The 15,484-nt window shown below is 36.7% G+C and overlaps 1 non-coding gene across 1 annotated transcript; it reads right to left on the bottom strand.

Annotated features, from left to right (window-relative positions):
* Positions 1-8,315: 8,315 nt before the first annotated feature.
* Positions 8,316-8,387, bottom strand: TRNAC-GCA (transfer RNA cysteine (anticodon GCA)). The gene has a single exon. It is a non-coding gene; the product is annotated as a tRNA-Cys (tRNA).
* Between the last annotated feature and the right edge of the window lie 7,097 nt (positions 8,388-15,484).

Below are 15,484 nucleotides of genomic sequence, written 5' to 3'. Positions count from 1 at the left end.
GATAAAAGGAAGTTCAGTTCAGTCGCTCAGTCATGTCCGACTCTTTGCAACCCCATGAACCGCAGCACACCAGGCCTCCCTGTCTATCACCAACTCCCGGAGTCCACCCAAACCCATGTCCACTGAGTCGGTGATGCCATCCAGCCATCTCATCCTCTATCATCCCTTCAATCTTTCCCAGCATCAGAGTCTTTTCCAATGAGTCAGCTCTTTGCATCAGGTGGCCAAAGGATTGTAGTTTCAGCTTCAGCATCAGTCCTTCCAATGAACACCCAGGACTGATCTCCTCTAGGATGGACTGGTTGGATCTCCTTGCAGTCCAAGGGACTCTCAAGAGTCTTCTCCAGCACCACAGTTCAAAAGCATCAATTCTTCAGACTGGGCATTATTAACATTGTTAAAATTAGAACCACATATTAACACAAATTATGAAAAATGATCTAATATTTAATTTTAATTTTTGCTTTGTGGCAGCTATAGTGAATCTCTTCTATGTCTCCTGAAACTCAAGTCAGTCTAAACACCTCTGTCTCACAGGATTTTTGCTTTGTTTTGCCCTTTCTTTTTAGTTTGGTAGGATAGCATAACGATTTAAAGTATCTCTGAGCCTTGAAAGACCCCGCTCAGGCCTTTGAACGCTGTCGCCTTCCCCGTAAGGTCTTTCCAGACCCCTTGGAGAGGCCGCTGCAGCCTCCACCTTTGCTGCCTCGTCCCTCCTCTCCTGATCCGTCCTCCCCTGTAGCTCTCAGCGCCTCCCGAAACGTGAGCTGTCAGGCTTGTTTCCTGCCCATGCCTGTTGCTCACACCCATGGAATGGAACTTGCCAAGAGTAAGATTCCATCTGTCTTCCTCACTATTGTTTCCCCAGGGCCCTGAACAGTGCCTAACATCGCAGTGATTTTCATTGAGTATTTTTTAATAGATACAAGGATACATGACAATATTGACAATACATGTCATGTATTGTCATGATAATACATGACAATAGTTACAAGGATACATGATAAACTACTAACCACGAAGTGAAGAGTAGTGAGAAAGAACACAGGAGGAAGCAAGAATTGAAGGCAGGAGAAAAAGAAAATAACTAGCCTATGTACATAGATATAGTTATAAAACATATATATTTATTTGTGTTTATACTGTACCTATTTATATATGGGGCTTCACACGTGGTGCAGCTGGTAAAGAATCTGCCTGCCAATACAGGAGCCACAAGAGGTTGGGAAGATCCCCTGGGGTAGGAAATGGCAGCTCACTCCAGTATTCTTGCCTACAAAATGCTATGGACAGAGGAGCCTGGTGATCTATATGAATGTTTAAATATACCATACATTTAGATGGATAGATAGGCATAGACATATGCAAAAAGCTCACTAAGCTCATGGAGAAGATATTGGATGTACCACAGGATAGGAAAACGCCATTTGACATGGTCTCACCTACATCTTAAGATGAAAAGTCAACTTAGTTCTCATAGGAAATGGAGATAAGTTTGGAGAATACATATCAAAATGTTATGAGCTTTTATTTCCTTGTTAAGTCACTACAGACATTTAAAAATTCTAGTCTTTGTATCTCTATATATTCTTCATTAAAAAATAAACTTCCTGTATTAAATTACAAAAACATTTAGGAAGGGGTAAAATCTATAACCACCCACAAATGGTGGCAAAAACTGAAACCTTTCCCTCCACCACTTTCATCTTCAACAATTTGGAAGTGAAACTTGTCAAAAACAAAGAATGACAACCCTACCCTCAGTGTTGGGACTTGAACACAGTTATTAAATAGTGTACTCCTTTGCAGTTTGGCATGGAAAATATTTTTCTCCAAATCCATATAAACCCATAAGAGGAAGGATTAGCTTAATAGGAGAATTCTGTGAAAACTGGACTACCTACTCCCAGAAAGTCTTTCCCTCAGAAATAAAGACTACTGCCCTATCATAAATCCTTCCAGTTGTAAATTCATTTAAAATTTTTCTCATTTTTTTAGCTCTAACATTTTATATTGCTTATTTTTCTTGAAATAGGATCAGTTTTTTTCAGAAGACTCAGATAAAATGTGCAACAGCATATATCCTTGATTGTTAAGGCTAAGGTATTTTAAACCTTGGAATCAGTTGCCTCTAAATAGTCCACAATGAAAAATGTTTAAAAGAATAGTAACTGATCTTTATTCAACAACTGTAAAACAATTGTCATTTTATATACTTACTCTCCATTTTTAGATGATCACTTTATTACTTTGGCTATTTGTGCTATAGTTACCCATCATTCATTCAATAAATGAGCTAATATTTCTTGAACATCTCCTCCACACAAAATGAAGTTTGAGTTCCTTCAATATGTTACGATAATCATGTATGAAATAATTAAGCAAGACAGTGAAGAGAGTACTGTGAAATTATGTAAGAGTCCATCTGTTATCACATCAAGAAGAGTGGATGGAAGTCTTAAATCAAATATTGGAGGATATTTAGTAATAATTTATCTTAAAATATTAGCTATGTGGTATAGAGGTTATTCATATTAGATATACTTTGGAACACTTCCAAGTAACATGTAGGCATATTCCTGAAATAGAGGGAGAAGCTATAAAATTACTGATCTGGAGATGTATTTTTAACCACCTTGGAAGAGAAAACATACAGTTGTTGCATAAATGAGCTCCAGATCAAATCACAGGAGGATTGATTCACTAGAACTGCAGATATTGATTTGTTGCTGAGGTGCTTTTCATGTGGGCAACTCTCTGGAGGGCCTTGCCCATGCAAAGCAACACTTTCTTAGGCTATGCTTATGATTCACCTAAGCAGCGCTGCGGGGGCAGGTGGCAGCTAATAAATTCAAGAAGTTCAAGTAGTAACTGGGTTGGAGGAAGTTAGATCGTGCCTACACAAAAAGAATACAAATAGAAGCAGAAAAAAAAGCAGGGCGTCTAAAATAGGTAAGAAGGCGTGAGATTTTGGCTTTGGAATTTACCATAAATCTGTCCTTGGAAAAGTCATTTGACCTGTCTTTAGTGTTGCTATGTGAAAAGCAGAAGTAATTTTAATTTTTCAGGGTTCTTGTTTGCAAAGTTTCTGCCTTCAGCACACAAAAGCAGTGATGACTGTTATTATCTCCATGTTACATAGAGATTTAAGAAAAAAATGTTTATTACATAGGTTCCAAAGACGCAAATTAGAATTTCTCTTACGGAAGAAAGTAAAGGTGATCTCATCTGATAATGAGAAACTGTCCATTCCACTATTTCTAGTGAGTTTAGAGCAGTGTTTATGCTCAGTGATGACTATCAAGTTTTGTTAAATTTCAGCTTTCTTGGAGAGTCTGAATAGCTAATGTGGGATTTGTGATGGTCTTTAACCTCTCTTCATATATATGAATATATGTGCATATATATTATACATTATGGGTCCTATTTATTTGGAGAATCCTGGCTAATATGTGACAGGAAAAGACAGAGGAAATGGTGGGTCCAGCACTTGAATTTTATCAACTTTATCAATTATCATTTTTAAGTATTGAAGCTACGTGTCATAGCAAAGCTTGGGTCCTAGTCGCTGCTGTCTCGCTGCTTTTTCCTAGAGTCTGTAGCTAATAATGGCACATTGAGTCTGGATAGGGCTGAGGGAATCTAGCAACTCATTTTTTCCCGAGTGAAAGCAGTCGGCTAGATAAGGTTCTATAATCTCCTAGCTTTCTAGCCATTAGCTCTTGCGTTCCCTGACATGAAAACCCTGATGTTGTTGGCAAAGCTAAAACATGGCAGAGTTTGACTTTGAAGATTTTAAAAAGTGCTTTGAAGGGTCACTATTTATCAGCTTATTTGCTGACTTATCTTGGGTTGGCTAGGAAAGATATTTAACTGCTGAAGCACATAGCTGAGTCAATTGAAATTTATGATATTTTCATAGGTCACCTTTAACATAATTAAACTGGAGTTAATTGTACATATATTTTATTCTACAGGTAATAAAGAGAAATAAATTAGGTATTTCATTTACCGCACTTAGAAGCAGTTTTCCTGTTCAAAATATTCTGTGTACATCCCACTTAAAACTTCCATTGCATTCAGGTATATATTAGGCAACTGTCCAAAATCTGGAATGTGTGAAAGAAGCCATTTAATTTCATTATTATTAGCCTCTTCACATCTTGAACAAAGCTCATCTTCCCACTTAATCTACATGCAATGTAACCTTAAGAGAAAACATATTTAGGGAAGGAAAAGTGTATCATGCCTCTTCAGGTAAAATTAAACATCTGCCACAATTACTATTCTCCTTTGTAGCTACCTATGTTTTTTGAGACTAAATTAAATCCTCAGTTGAGTGTAATATTTTCAGAAATCTGTCACTTCAGGCTCTTCCTTCAAACAACTAAATAGAAGTTGCTAGTTTTGCTTTTAATTTTCACTCATTTCTGACTGGTTTTCTAAAATCACTTCAAAATTCTTCAGACTGATGCTCCCCTCCATTTACTTAAGAGATTATAAAAAGCTTCTCTCTTCCTCATTCTTATTCTTGCACTTTATTTCTTTGGATGCTCTTTTCATTTAATACATCATAGTATTATGCTTTTGCTACAATAATTAAAATAGATTTTTGCCTGTATGTTCATTTTAACAAAGAAAACTCTTGCCTTTTATTTCAGAGTGGCTTCATTTTATCATCTTAATGTAAGGTTAAGATAACATTCCATAACATAAATTTAATATCTGATTTAGTTGGGTAGTAACAGCAAGGATACATCTTGTGTCCAAGAGAAATTTCTGATAACAACAGAATTAAAGAAGCAGGGGAGAAATTATTAAATTAATAAAACTGACAATGATCTGAAAGCCAAGTCAAATATTCCAGTTTTCCCTGTCCCCTGCTTTAGAGTGCCATTTTGTCACCATTTCAGGTTGAGAGCTGAAAAGTGCCAGGGTCGTAACATGTTAATAGATTTTTAGTAAGAGGAAGTGCAAAGTTATTATTTTGTTCTATTTACTCAGAAAATGCACAGAAACATTGATGACAAAATTATTTCAGTGTGATTGTTGCATTTAAAATAGATTGGGAATTGTATAAAGAAATCTCAGCATTAGATACCAGAATTCTAAAAATAGTATTGTTATACTTTATAATTTGAGCATGGTTATGAAATTTTTAGTAAGAAGAGCTAAACTAATAACAAAATTTAAAAACACCATGGAGAAATTATTGGATTTTAAATATAGTATTCCTATTTAAATATTTGGTATTTATCAGTGATTTTTTCCACTTAGTTCAAATTACATTTGCTTCAAATTAGCTGATTTTCAGCTATTGCATCTTCAACATAGACAATTATAAAATTGGATTCTTTTATGAATCTGAATTCTATTATTATTTCATGGTTAAATAATCTTTATGTCTTCATTCCTAAATCATCTTAAACCATTATTGCCTAATTTCAATGATCTTATATCTTCTATTATCCTTTTCACTGAAGAAATCATAGAGAATGTAAGTGAATTTGAATATTTTTTGTTCTTCAAAAAGTCCTTGATGATTCTGAAGAAATTTTTAAACTTTCTGATAGTCTGTCCCTTCAGGAAGCCCAGTCAAAAAGTATTTTGTTACCAATGAAAATATAAGGAAGATACTGAAAATATAAGGAAGATATTGAAAATATAAGGAAGATACTGAAAATATAAGGAAGATATTGAAAATATAAGGAAGATATTGAAAATATAAGGAAGATACTAAAAATATAAGGAAGATACTAAAAATATAAGGAAGATATTGAAAATATAAGGAAGATACTGAACGCTTAATAATCATGAATGTGTAGTGCGTGTGTGCTCAGCTGTGTCTGGTTCCTTGTGACCCCATGGGCTGGAGCTCCCCAGGTTCCTCTGATCTTGGAGTTTTTCAAGCAAAGATATTGGAGTGGGTTGCCATTTACTACTCCGGGGGATCTTCCCAACCCAGGGATTAAACCTGTGTCTCTTATATCTCTTGCATTGGCAGGCAGATTCTTTACCACTGGGCCATCTGGGAAGAACCAATAAAAACAAATAATCATATGCCAAGCTCAGTGATATCTATTGCAACTGTTTAAATTTGTCAATATCATGCTAAAGGTATAGGAGGGTTATACTGAACAGAGTGAAGTAAGCCAGAAAGATGAAGACCATTACAGTATACTAACACATATATATGGAATTTAGAAAGATGGTAACGATAACCCTATATGCAAAACAGAAAAAGAGACTCAGATGTATAGAACAGACTTGTGGACTCTGGGAGAAGGCGAGGGTGGGATGTTTCAAGAGAACCGCATCGAAACATGTATATTATCTAGGGTGAAACAGATCACCAGCCCAGGTTGGGTGCATGAGACAAGTGCTCGGGCCTGGTACACTGGGAAGACCCAGAGGGATCGGGTGGAGAGGGAGGTGGGAGGGGGGACCGGGATGGGGAATACATGTAAATCCATGGCTAATTCATTTCAATGTATGACAAAAACTACTGTAATGATGTAAAGTAATTAGCCTCCAACTAATAAAAATAAATGGAAAAAAAAAAAAGGAGGGTTATACTGAGCATAAACCTAGTGTGATGCTACCTTTTTCTTTAATAAAAGATGAAGGCCTTTTTATAGGGCAACCAAGCCATACCAACAGTTTATATTGCATTGGCAAACTTCACCCACCCATCCCATGTAGAACAGTCTGAGAATAGTGGTCCTGTTTATACTTCTGTAACTGGTCATTTGAACTTACGGTTAGTATTTATGTTTACTAAAGTAAATGTGCAAAAATATATATGCATACATATATATACACACACATACATACATATATACTGGGAAGATGGGCTCTTCTATAGAGAGAAAGCCCATCTTCCCACAATCTTGAGTTTTATTCATTTTCAATGTTTTTTCTACTTAATAGTTCAGTTTGGAGTAATGTTACTCCAATCAATATCTATTGGAAAGAGCCAGTTTCTTCTTGTGAAACAATCAGATATTTTCTGTGATTTTATCTAGTTATTAACAAATAATCACAAGATATATTATCAAATTTCTTGCTGAAAATTGTATAAGCTTTCTCTATGGCACAACTATAAGCAATAAAATACAAAGAAGCTCAGTTCTTTGTCACTGGATTTGCTGCATTCTTATATGTGCTAATGACTGTATGTTTCTTTTGCACGTGCTTGCATGTAACCAACAGATAATCAAGGTCTCTAGCAATATTTTCTCTAAAGGATTGAGGACTTAAAATTGGTTTAATATTTGAATATTTAATATTTTGGCCCTAATTTACCTTGTACACAAGGATAGTTTATAATTGCTGCAGAAATGGTTTGCTGGGAGACAAAATAGTGTAGCATGCAGGAGTATGAGCTTTGAAGTCAGTCAGAACTGAATTAAAGGAACTATTCCTATACCTTAGTTCTTTCCTTTATAAAATTCAAGTACTAATTCAATACAAACTTGTATATGTTGAGCATTAAATAAGAATTCATGTAAAGGGTTCAAAATGGTGTTCACTGTTATTAAGTGTACAGTGAAGTACTTACTGCAATCTGATCACTTCGTTAGGGAGCAGGTTTGACAGGAAGACTGAAGTTCTGCGTGAGTTATCCACCTCTCCCTCTGATTGTACCTGTTCTCTCCTTCCAGCCCTTTGTCGCTATCATCTGCTCTCTCTTGCATTATGTGGTCCCTTTGGCATGAACACTTTACCTGTAAACTCTCCATTCTCTGGGTGTTCTACCCTCCCACGTCATATTAAAATAGCTTAACTGACTGCTCAGAGCCTAGTTCGGTAATCATGAGTGCACACGTGACCTGTTGCTTCAGTCACGTCCAACTCTGTGCAGTCCTAGGGACTGTCAGTCAGGCCCCTCTGTCCACGGGATGCTCCAGGCAAGATCACTGAAGTGCGTTGCCGTGCACCCCTCCAGGGGATCTCCCCATCCCAGGGGCTGAACCCACACTTCCTGCACTGCGGGTGGATTTTTACTGCTAAGCCACTGGTGAGGCCCTCTCTAATCACTGCATCAAAGCAACATCTCCTGGGGCAGTTAAAGACCCCTTTTTTGCACTCTTGGAGATATTATTTATTAATGTGCTCATCACTCAGTCATGTCTAACTTAGTTTCACTCAAAGTTTTACCTACTTCTGCAGTTTCACATTTGCTTTTGTGACGTTTCACTAACGTGTCCAACTCTTTGCAACCCCATGGACTGTAGCCCACCAGGCGCCTCTGTCCATGGGATTCTTCAGGCAAGAATACTGGAGTGGGTTGCCATTTCCTTCTCCAGGGAATCTTCCCGACCCAGGGATCGAACCCAGGTCTCCTGCATTGCAGGCAGGCGCTTTAACCTCTAAGCCAGCAGGGAAGCCCAACACCATACATTACATCATATTAATAAATCGGGTTGTTTTTGCACAAATTTAGGTCTAGGATGGAGTACATTTTCTGGCACAAAAAGATGCTTAATAAATACTTTAAATAAATTATAGATAAATGAATTCCTAAAAATAATTTATAAGTACTTTATAGTATCTCCATATTTGCTAGCTTTCTAGAACTGCTGTAACAAGTTACTAACTAGTGGCTTGAAACAACAGAAAAGGGTTTTTTTTCACAATTTTGAGGGCCAGAATTTTATGACCCAGGTGTCACTAGGGATAGCTTTCCAGAGTTCTAAGGCGGAACATATTTTACACCGCTCTCCTCACTTCCGGTGGCTGACAGCCATCACGGGCATTCCTGGTTTGTAGGCTTTATCATGCTAATATCTGCTTCCGTTTTCATGTGACTGTCTCCCATGACTCTAGGCCTTAAATTACCCTCTCCTTTATCCTATATGGACGCAGGTAACTGGATTTATAGGGCACCTTAAGTCCAAGATGATTTATCCCAAGATTCTTAAATTGTGTGTACAAACATTCTATCTACAAATAAAGTCTCGTTTATAGGTACTAGGGGTTAGGAATTGGACATATTTTTTTGGGTGAGACTAATCACACAAATACAATCTACCTTCTGTCCCACAATAATCTATGCCCAACCTGCATATAAAATAAATTCACCCAATCGAACATCCCTATGTGTCTTAACACATTCTGGCATTAGTCCTAAGTCCAAACTTTGATTTAAATATTATCGACAACTCAAGAATTCCAAATGCCATCATCTAAATCAGATATATGAGGTTCTGGGTGTGATTCATCCTGGCCAAAATTCCTTTCCATTGTGGAGAAGTGAACTTCATTCTCAGACTTTACCCTCAGTTCAGTCGCTCAGTCGTGTCCGACTCTTTGAGACCCCATGAACCGCAGCACGCCAGGCCTTCCTGTCCATCATCAAACCTGGAGATTAATCAAACCCATGTCCATTGAGTCGGTGATGCCATCCAACCATCTCATCTCTTTTGTCCCCTTCTCCTCCTGCCCTCAATCTTTCCTGACGTCAGGATCTTTTCAAATGAGTCAGCTCTTCGCATCAGGTGGCCAAAGGATTGGAGTTTCAGCTTCAGCATCAGTCCTTCCAGTGAATATTCAGGAGGCTCCTCAGTGCCTCTTCACTCTCTGCCATGAGGGTGGTGTCATCTGCATATCTGAGGTTGTTGATATTTCCCCCACAACCTTGATTCCAGCTTATGACTTATCCAGCCCAGCGTTTCTCACGATGTACTCTGCATAGGAATTAAATAAGCAGGGTGACAATGCACAGCTTTGACATGCTCCTTTCCCATTTTTGAACCAGTCTGTTCCTTGTCTGGTTCTAACTGTTGCTTCTTGACCTGCACACCGGTTTCTCAGGAGGCAGGTCAGATGGTCTGCTATTCCCATCTCTTTAAGAATTTTCCGCAGTGTGTTGTGATCCACACTGTTAAAGGCTTTCACGTAGTCAATGAAGCAGAAGTTTTTCTGGGATTGCCTTGCTTTCTCGATGATCCAGCAGATGTTGGCAGTTTGATCTCTGCTTCCTCTGCCTTGTCTAAACCCTGCTTGTACATTTGGAAGTTTCTAGTTCACATAATGCTGAAGCCTAGCTGGAAGGATTTTGAGCAATACCTTGCTATCATGTGAAATGAGTGCAATCATATGGTAGTTTACTTACTTAAGAGAAAATTATTAGTCTTCTAATAATAAGCCTGGATACAAAATAGGTTGGAATCCAAATTCTCTGAACCTGATATACCTTAGTTCTGAATAGCACTTTAAAACTTAAATTAGACTGTTGAAACCTTAAAAACAGACTTGAAATTTTTCGTGAACTTAGCTTTTATGTCAACTTTCAGGCATTTAAACTATTTTATCTAAACTTTGTTTTACATTACATGGTTTCAGAAGAATAAATGTAGAAGAAAAATGATCAGAAATAAGACTAGACTCATAATTATAATCACCTACTGTTTCACAGTGCACATATTATTTCTTAAAATGACACTGAAATAAATCTGTAGATGACTTTCTAACATTTATATTGTCAATGCATAGGTTAAAAAGTACATTATTGGCACTGGCAATAATTATTCTGGGAAAGAAAGTGATAAACTTTAAAATGCCAAGCTGTTTAACTTTTTCAAATTTAGAAAATACATTATTTGTGAGATACTGTCAAGAATGCTTAACTAATAAGAGCGCTACTAGAATATGCCGGGAGTAGGCTGACATGCTCTAAGACAGAACAGGATCAAGGCGGCTCAGAACTTTATAGAAACTGCCTATGTAAGCCATATAATGGTCTTCTAAATGTCATGTTTGCAGTGAGAATAAGAAGAGATGCCTTAATGAGATGCAAGGTGCCTGTGTTGGAGGACTCCAGATTGTGACTGCCATTGATAAACAGTGGAGGAGTCAGAGGGTATATCACCAAGCCAGAATTATGAAAATTTGAGAGATTCTTCAGTGGTCTTTATTTTCAAATACCAAGAGTCTTTGTCTGGCATGTAAATTGCTTGGTGCTGGATCATATCTAAGTATCTTTTCTTTTTTATTTTCATTTTGGAAAGGATTTTGATGTCGCTCAAGTCAATGAACAGCTGAACTGAAATGAACACAAACTGTCATTTCAAGAATCCATCTCCATGGCAAATAATGAAGCTGGAATAAAAAAAGAAACAAAATGTATTTCCTGTCAGTCAACTGTCAGGGTGTTTATTTGTTTCTTTAAGCAAAGTACTCAGATAAGAGCTGGGGAAACAGATTGTCACTTATAATATTGTTTAATAAAGAATTTGGGTGAACTGACGATATTCTCTGTTTATCTGTCAGGTAATTCCAAAATAAAGTTCTTTCATGATTCTGAAGAAACCAGAAAACCTTTCCTTCAAGTTTTCCTATTCTGAGCAAAATGTGAATAAGCTAAAAGACATGCAAAATAATAAACTAAATGAATAAAATCAACTTGAAAGAAATAAAATTTCCTAACTTGAGCTTTTCTGCCCTTGTGTTTTTAGCCCACTTATGTCTGATGTAAATTGAAAGGAAATATGTTTAATGACCTAATTTATTTTTTTTATCATTTAACTGGCTTCAAAACTGGCAGTGACATAAATGAGAGCCCATGATTTATGTAAGCATTCCTGTCAGGCTGAATAAAAAATCACGGATCACGACTGAAGTTCGCCTAACCTTATATTTTCATAACAAAGGCCACCACAGTAAATTATTCAAATCATTCCATTTGGAACCCTCTGTTCATTTATAAAATACTTTCGTAGTCTATGGATCTAAAGGTAAAAATTATGAACTGGAAATCAAATAAGGTAACACAATTTAGATAGCAGATATAATTTACATCCAGGTTCGTTGCAGCAGCCAGAATGTCCTTCTTAGGAAACATCCTTAGATGGCGAAGACCTTTATGCCAGTTCGCAGACAGATGCCGAGTGAGTTCCGCTGCAGTTTCTCCATCTGCACACATCTGGCTCTTGCACTGCTGGCTCAGTAGTCTATCTCTATATTTCCTCAGTGTATATTGAGCTCCAAAATGTGTTACTTTTAATTCTAATTCTTGTTCTTATTGAATGTAAAATGCAAACTTTTTTTGGTTATAGTCACTCAATTTCTTTGTCCATTTCCTTACACAACTTGAAAGAAATAAAACATCCTAAATGGTGCCTTTCCTTCCCTTTTCTTTCCCATTTCTTCAATTTCTACCAAGGTATAGGCCTGCCCTCTGATTAACCCTCCTGATCCTCTACAGTTTGCCCTGATTTTAGTATTGAATCACAAGGGAAATGAAGTTCCCTTTTTTACCTTTCAAATATTTCCTACATTTCAAATTGACTAATGTACATCAGTACTTACTGTAAACTTATTCCTAGAGTCCTTTCGTAGGACTGTCCCAGAAGAGGTTTGCAAATAATATGAATATGTTTGGAAACTTCAGGAGAAATACAGAATGTATCAATATAATTTATATCTCTAGTTCTGAGTTAAATTAGTATTGTGTTTGCAGCATTACATACAGTTTTCAAATGAGCCAGTTTCTCTCACTGAAATGGTAGCTTAGAAGTAACCTACAGGAGTCTGTAAAGACAATCATAATTATTATTTTTATCAAGTTAGAATCTTTAAATAATTTGCTTTTATTGTTTAAATTAATTTATTTATTTTAATTGGAGGCTAATTACAATATTGTAGTGGTTTTTGCCATACATTGACATGAATCTTAAAGAGATGGCCATACCAGAACCCCTGACCTGCCTCCTGAGAAACCTGTATGCAGGTCAGGAAGCAACAGTTAGAACTGGACAAGGAGCAACAGAATGGTTCCAAATAGGAAATATCATAGCATCAGATACGCAGATGACACCATGCTTATGGCAGAAAGTGAAAAAGAACTAAAGAGCCTCTTGATGAAAGTGAAAGAGGAGAGTGAAAAACTTGGCTTAAAGCTCAGCATTTAGAAAACTAAGATCATGGCATCTGGTCCCATCACCTCATGGGAAATAGATGGGGAAACAGTGGAAACAGTGTCAGACTTTATTTTTCTGGGCTCCAAAATCACTGCAGATGGTGATTGCAGCCATGAAATTAAAAGATGCTTACTCCTTGGACAGAAGGAAAGTTATGACCAACCTAGATAGCATATTAATAAAGCAGAGACATTACTTTGCCAACAAAGGTCTGTCTAGTCAAGGCTATGGCTTTTCCAGTGGTCATGTATGGATGTGAGAGTTGGACTATAAAGAAAGCTGAGGGTCTAAGAATTGATGCTTTTGAACTTGGTGTTGGAGAAGACTCTTGAGAGTCCCTTGGACTGCAAGGAGATCCAACCAGTCCATCCGAAAGGAGATAAGTCCTGGGTGTTCACTAGAGGGACTGATGCTGAAGCTGAAACTCCAATGCTTTGGCCACCTGGTGTGAAATGCTGACTCATTTGAAAAGACCCTGATGCTGGGAAAGATTGAGGGCAGGAGGAGAAGGGATGACAGAGGATGAGATGGCTGGATGGCATCAACGACTCAATGGACATGAGTTTGAGTGAACTCCGGGAGTTGGTGATGGACAGGGAGGCCTGGCGTGCTGCGATTCATGGGGTCACAAAGAGTCGGACACGACTGAGCACTGTACTGAATTGAACTGACATGAGTCAGACATAGGTGAAATAGTTTACTTTTAATTAAAATTCTTTGCTTTCTGGGGAGAAAAACACATTTTTTTCCATTTTTTACATAAAGATAACTTTTCAAAGAAGTGGGAGGTTCAAGATCTTGATCTCTTCGATCTGAATAATGCTTCTATGAGCACCACAACATTGTAAAGCAATTATCCGCCAATATAAAAATAAATAAATGATAAAGTAAGCAGACTAGTGATAAAAAACCAGTTCTGCTAACTCAACTCTCTAGTCTGAAGGATTGTAGGAATTAGGGGTTACATTAATTGGAGGTAAAGAAGATAAATTTAGTCAGGTACTCAGTGGTTGCTTATAAGAAATTTTTAACGGTGTTATGCACACATTTTGAGGATTATATTGCACAGTAAGACATTAAAAGCTCAGAGAAGCCCTACAGTAAAAACAGCAGCAATCAAAATAAAAGCTACATTAGATGTTTCTCAAAGTTGTTTGACCACCAGCCTTCTGCACATTATTTTTCAGAAAATTATTGACACTTCATAAAACACTCACAAAATAAAATTAAATTCCAAGTTCTTGAGTCAGAGTACATCGATTATAAACAAAAACTGTCTCAAAAATTATTAGCTTGATTCTTAATCAGTAACTTAAATATCTTCAAACTTCAATGTACTTATCTTCAAAATTAGTATCATACAAATAATATTAATAACTACCTAACATGATAATTCTAAAAATTAAACAAGTATTCAAGAGTTAATTATAAACCACAAGCACTAAGCAATTGGTTAGAATAAGAAAATGTAACTTTACAAAGTTCAGTTTTGGATTCTGACAAGCTTATCTTCAAATCCTCACTGTCTGTGGCATTTGGCAAATGTATTTTCATTCATGTACCTAACTTTTCTCATCTGTAAACTGGGGTTAATAGCACGTAACTTGCATTGGAAGAACTGGACATAAAGATTAGAAATCCTACAATACAGTTATTTTCCAATATATGATAATAATTTGGAATTTTATTTTTTAAATTTGTATTTGTTTTCAATACGTTATAAAGCATGTAGAAAAGTGAGGAATACATGAGTTGTCAGGAACCTGGTAAAAGAGAATATTTATTTTTTTTACAGTAGGAAAAAATAAATCTAGTGGTTTTTGTGTTTTTCACGAAAAATTATTGAGGACAGTGCTAAAAATGACAAGCCATTTTTTTCAACCAGATCATTAAAAATAAAAATGGTTATGATATGATAAAATAGTGTTAAGTTTAGTAGTTTAAACTGTTTATCATGGTGTGATCAGAATTTGACATTCAATATGTGATAACACCTTGAAGCAGTTTATGGCTTGGGTATTATTACCTTTTCTCCTAGGTACTAGAAGCCTAGTTTAGGTACTAGGCCTAGTAGCCTAGGTACTAGGCTCTATAAAAATAGTCGTCAGTAGAACTTTTCATCAGAATTTGCAACAGTTCTCCATGTGAGCACAGGTTAGAGAACTACCTGGCTGCATCAGAGTTAGTGGGACCATATGACTAACTGTGGTCAATGAGTTCTGATGGAAAATCAAGAATTTAATTGACAGTTCAAAATCTTCCAAAGCTCTCTTCGTCTTCTGGAAAAGTTGCAGAGAATATTCAATTCTGGCTGATACTGCTTTTTCCGTGAGTGAGGGACTGGGGTGAGTTTCACTTAACATTCACTTTCCCTAGATAGATCTCAATGCACATATAGCATGCATAAACAAAAATAAAATTTTCTTATTCTAAGCTTAGAAAGTGTTTCCTGTCTCAACGTAAATTAGGCCATCCTGGTTAATATATCAGAGATATGTTTTCAGTTGTAGGGCTATTAAAGAAAGCTGGTTTTTAAGCTGTTCTCTAATCCAGAGCTTCTG

This window comes from Odocoileus virginianus, chromosome 15, assembly GCF_023699985.2.
Source record: "Odocoileus virginianus isolate 20LAN1187 ecotype Illinois chromosome 15, Ovbor_1.2, whole genome shotgun sequence".
NCBI lineage: Eukaryota > Metazoa > Chordata > Mammalia > Artiodactyla > Cervidae > Odocoileus > Odocoileus virginianus.
This window is presented reverse-complemented; position numbering and strand designations above follow the sequence as displayed.